Raw genomic sequence first — 6,000 nt, 5'->3', positions numbered from 1 at the left:
ACAGATGATTAAATAAAATGCAAGGTTTCTTGAAAGCTGAGTTTACCTTGGATGTGACCAAATGAGTGGAATTCCAAGTGTAGGGAATGAAGATGCTGGAATGTTCCCCCCTCACCCCGCATTTTGGTTTTCAATGTTACAATAAATAATAAAAACAGTGTACACTGTAGAAGTACCACATATATGTCAAACGACCATTGAAAACGTATTTATTGTGACAGGGACAGTATGTCTGGATGTACGGAGGTGTCTGTGCAGTGTGAACACTCACAGGCCATGGGTGTTGCTATAAGATGCCTTTGAGAATACATGGTGAAAGAGGCATCTAAATCTGTATACACTCAAGCTGAAGACGGTACAAGGATTAGGCAAATGTGTCTACCAAGGTTTATGCGGTGGGAAATATCTCTGCTAAGGCTGGAGCAGAGTGGAAGACTTCTGTGGAATGAACAGATCTGTAGCCATGTGTGTTTTTCCTCCATTAAAAGGGAATGAACTGGTTAATTCCAGGCAACTAAACTCAACACCAGTAAGGAAAGCTTAGGCTCCAGCTTTCACTTGCCTCTGGCTGTCAGAGCCTTTTTGGTATCTGAGAACAGGAAGACTTCCGGTCCCCGTGGGGTTCACGGAACAGCCCATCAGCCTCAACTGTAAGTTCAGGGCCTACCTAAGGGAGGCTCTATGTCATTTTAATACATTAAAAAAATTTTATAACCAATTCTGAGACTTTCTAAAACAAATAAACCAACCCTCCCTCCCCTTGGCCCTTGGAAAGAAAAAAAATCATAGGTAGAAAATAGGCATTGGGACAGCTATATTTAAAGCCAACGTCATTAACTAGGTAAGATTTATACAGTGAACTCGGTACACTTGCTTCTTTTAGTAAGGATTTTGTGGCCTTATTTGAAAACTAGAATCTGCTGTTGCTGTAGAGGCGACTTGGTCTTTGCTAAATGTATAAAAGCTCTCCAATCTTACAAGTAAACATCAGAACGTTATAGGCAAACCAACTGTATCCCTTTTCTGTCTACCACGTTTCACTTGCTCTTACTGTAGGCTAACTAGTCTGAACCAAAAGGCATTGGCAGCAGCAACAAAAAAAAATCAGCTCTGATTGGTTAGGAATCATGACAGTTACTGTCACAGTACTTGGGTTTGGGCTTTGGGGTCAACCTTGCTTGACCACATGGATCATCTTTTTCTCTACTTTTTAATATACTCCATTATTCTTCAATAAGACTGGAACCCAGCCTGCTCTTTTTCTATTTTTAAGAAATTCCTACTTCTACTATACAACCTCCTGAAAATCAGAGTTCACCACAAAGGTATATTGTCACGATGCTTCAGGAACAGCAATCAACGGACATGTCTATAATTCTACCAGCACTTTCAAAACTGGGAAAGCATTCCCCTGCACCCAGGTGGCAGTCATATCTTTCAAAAAGCTGTTTAACTTTAATATATCAGCATGAATAGGTGGACACCCAGCATAAAGAAAAATGGCTGACCATCTAAAAGGCATTTATGTTTGGCTCTGAAATACATTGTCTGACTTAACAAAAATGTGCGTGTGTGTGTGTATCAGATTTACTCCTAATTTTGATTTTATTTTAGCTAGAGATGAAAATAAGCTTGAATTTCCAGAGCCCTCAGGAAAAGAGACCCTGCAGAGGTGATTTCTCCCAAGTGTCAGGGCACCTGCCTTATTCCCACCTGTACTGCTAAGTGTTACAACCTACATGCTACTTTACATTTTGGAAAGGCCTTTAAATATTGTGGATGAGTTTTTATTGTTGTTGCTGTTTTTTTTTTTTTTTTTTAAGAAATATATTGGCTCTTTTTAAAATAAAAGTTTCCTGGAATGAAAGAACTACATCCTCAGAACAAAAATCACATTGAAAACAAAAACGGAGGCAAAGAAATAAAGAATTTTCCAGCCAATAGCTTTTGGATTTCCATTGTCTCAAGAATGTGAATTTGGTTTGGAACTGTCCCTTCACTCTGCCCTGCCCTTTTCATTGCTAATGCCTGGAATTTTTCTTGGATTGAGGAAATGGATCCTAAACTATAACTAAGTCCAAAGAGTTTTTTTTTCTAAAATTGGTAACCTAAGTTTTTAAATGCTTGAGGAAAGACATAGTGGGTCAAATTCCATTATAATTCAGTTTGCAGGGTTTTTTCTTCTTTCTTTCACATTTTTAACAAATTGAAATTCTGTAGGACTTAACTTTTCAATACACAAATATATAGACACACACATGTATTTATATATGTACGTAAATAATTTTTCAAAAGCAAGCACTTCTCTCTGGTATGGCATTATTTGCTATGAGACATTTATCAAAACCCCGGAGGGAAGTTCTTGCCTTTTTTTTACATTAAGATATCTCCCTGTGGTCCCCAGGAACACTGAGGGTATATGTGTCTACACTTGGTTGGACCAGGGTTGAAATCTCAGGCCACGAAGGCAGCCTCTTTCAGTGTAGACATCTTCAGAGGACACCAGAGACCCAAATGCTGAGACTGGCATGCCAAAGAATCACTAACCAAACCAAGCAGGCTTCGCTCCTCAGCCCAGTCTCGAGAAGAACAAGCATTTCCATTGGCCATGAGTCACAAAGATTCATTAAGAAATGCCCAAGTTGAAATTTGCTTTTATCAACCCAATAGGAGCACTCCCCTGCTGAAATATGCTCTTTTCTTGGTCATTTGACAAAGGAGACATGGAGAATGAGCAAGAGACAAAGCAACACAGGGCAAAGTCAAGGAACATCCCCGGGTAGGATGATTATAAAAGCCACGGAAAGTTACTTTCTTTTCGTGGCTCCAGGCTGCTGCCTCTGCAAAGGGAGACTGATGTGGAGGGGCAAGGGGCTGGCACCACAGACAACAGGTCTTCCAAGCAAGAATCGGGGATCCTCCCTACTCCTTGCCTTGTGTTTGCTCTCCAGGACTGAGACACCCCTACCCCCAACACCACTGCCTCACCCCAGTGCCAGCCGTGGCTGCACACGGGCTTGTCTAAACAAATCGGTCATTACCACCCTGAGGAAACCTGGTGAACCCACTGCAGCAGGAGCTGGACTTCTGCAAGAAGTCCCTTCGGTGGATCTACTCATTGAGGGGCATCTCGAACACCCCGATGGGACAGGGCTCCTGAAGAAGACGTGTCTGGGCTGGCCTCATCTCTGTAACTGGTGGGAACGGACCACTGAGCTTCCCCAGCAGTTAGAGAAGACGAATACCCACCTCCCTGGCCATGGTGGATGGACGTCACTCACCACCCTGATCATGGCTGAGACAGAGAACAGAGATGACTCGAAATACAAATAACACTCATTTGTCCCATGGACCCATTTATCAACACGTTAAAACGTTGAAATGCTTGAACTTGACTTTCAACCTTTCCCAGGAATTTTCACAGAAATCAGAATACTCTAAATCATCCACACTCTGGGATGGCATGAGAAATGAGCAAAGCTCTGAACTGAGTACTTAAGTGATGAAGCACTTGACAAAAACAAGACGTGAATTTGAACAGCAATAACTTTGGGTTATCACCAATGTCAAGTTGAATCTATATATGTATTCATATATTATATATATCTCTTTCTTTAGAAATGCAACTTTACAGCTGATTTTTTAAAAAGCTAATAGAAAAGTAGAAACTGACAATCATTTTTACATGTCTCCCCCCACCCCCAAATGAAGCCCTGTTAGGATGTAGCAATCACATGAAGATGAGGCTTGTCAATTCCTCTACAAATTCTTTGGTTCTGTGGCTCGGGAGAGGATGCGTCCCCAAGACCCCTACTCCTGACCCTCACTCTCCTTCCCTCCCTTGATGATGAGACTCTGAACACAGAAGGAACCAAGAGTAAGGGAGGGTTAAGCAAAGAACATTCAAGTGACAGTAAGATTCCCCACGCTCTGCTGAGCAGAGAGAACTGCTCAGTACCCCCAACATCTTAAAGTGGAGTTCCATGGAATCTTCTGAGAGATTCCATGTTGGGTAGAAAGCCATAAAACAAAATGATAGGCAAACAATAAAATCAAATAAATGACCCTTTCCTCTCGTTGCTCAGAAACAAAATTGATTACCTTTACACACAGATCAATGGCGCTATTAGTATTTAAGCCAGGCAAGAGGGGATAATGAACTGAAGCAAAGGTGTGAGAAATCCTCATCTTTGGTATTGTAGCTGTTGAGGTTTCTGTTGCTCTGTTCCGTGTTCTTTTGAAAAACTGCATAGGCACAAATTAAAGACAATCTTCACCTTTAAGATTACCGCGTGAGTCGTCGGATGGAGCAGCAGCCACGGAGGCTCTTCCTTATTTCTCTTCTTGTCTCAAACCCTTTTTAAAAATCTGCTTCCAAAAAATGTCCCAAGAGGTCCGTTCGAACACAGTGTGTCTCGATGTTTTTTGTTTCTGTTTTTTTTTTTCTGGCGTGCTTCCATCTTGGTGGTGGTGGATTTTCATGGATGTCCGTTTTTCTTTATTCATTTCAATGGGACAGTTTTGTTTGTTGCAGAAGTAGGTGCAGAAAAAGTTTCTTTGGTTTCGATTAAGTAATTCATAAAAAAAGTCAGTCTCAAGTGTCTGTAAAGCATCATTGCAGCGTTTGGCTTGCTTTGAACACCCCTGTGGTGCCCACCTGGGGCCATTCACTGGTAAATATGCACATGGTGACTGTCGCAATCTCCTGGGGTCCTGTGGGCCCTCCTCCACTTGCTGTGGGAAGGTGACAGCCAAGAACCGGAAAGCCACTTGCTCAGTGGCTTGGCTAACATCCTTGGCGTAGCCGGTCCAGTTGGCCCAGGGATGAGCCAAATGCGAGCGCTGAAAGCCATTTGGAGTTGCACAGGTTTTCTGACTTCTAAAAGTAATCACAGTATTTTTTTCAGGCTAGAAAATGGCAAGTAATAAATGTCTTTGGTTCGCAGTATTCTGCTTCTTTGGTGTGCTGTGTTTTTCTCCAGATTTATCCAGCTGTTCTGCTAGGATGATTCAATAATGAAAGAGATTCAGGACTAGATGATGTTATGAGCAACATGTTCGGTGGTTTGAATTCTTTTTTCCCCTTGCTAGGAAACACTGAAAACATCCCTGTTGATGGGGTGGACAAGGGAACAACCCAAATCTGAAAGCGTGAGGCTGTATTATGTGGTGGTCATAATGCACAATAGGAGGAACCAGGTGATGGATAACCAAGAAGGATACATTTATGATCTAAAAAAATCTAGATCTTTTAAAATGCTGCATTTGCTCCATATACCATAACAGTTAAATTGGCCTCCTGAGTGTGCGTTTTCATTACGTACAAACAGAATTTGTAGCAAACTGCAAAATGTGCTTGAAGCCATATTCCCAATGATTCCCTCTTGACTTCCCAATTGGTGTCTTGAAAATCCAGATGCAGTGAATCCAGAACCTTCCTCACTTGTCTATTTATCTTCGTTGTGCTTGATACTTGGCGCTCAAGTGAACTGACTTGGTTTGTTTTATTTTTTGATGGATCCAAGACCATGTGAGATTTCCAGGAGGTAAGGAAAAGAAACCTGTAAACTGGATCAACTTAAAGCTTTCTAAACCATTCAATGAAAACGATGCCTGAGTTGGGAAAAAACAGGTTCTTGGATTTTTTTGTTTGTTTGTTTTTAAACTTCCATATTTAAAACTTGTGCTCAGTAATTGTCATTCGGATGGTTTTTTATGTTATGGCTGTGAATGTTGGTGAACTACGGTTTGATGAAGCTAAGCACTTGGAAAGCAAATGAGGTCATTCTTGTTGCTAGATTCTTCTCTTACTGTAGCATCTTGGGAACTCAAACTCAAGAGTCCTTATACAAGCCAGAGTCCTACTATTAACTCATGGGAATGCTGACTGCAAGAGGCTGACAGAACCCAAACTGGGATGCTGACATTCTAAGCAATCCTGATTGGCTGACCCTACGCTGGAATTGACTTGCTGTAGGACGGCCCCATTTGGGTTCCTGG

This window comes from Bos mutus, chromosome 24, assembly GCF_027580195.1.
Source record: "Bos mutus isolate GX-2022 chromosome 24, NWIPB_WYAK_1.1, whole genome shotgun sequence".
NCBI classification, from domain to species: domain Eukaryota; kingdom Metazoa; phylum Chordata; class Mammalia; order Artiodactyla; family Bovidae; genus Bos; species Bos mutus.
The sequence above is the reverse complement of the archived record's forward strand: the minus strand, read 5'-3'. Positions refer to the sequence as shown.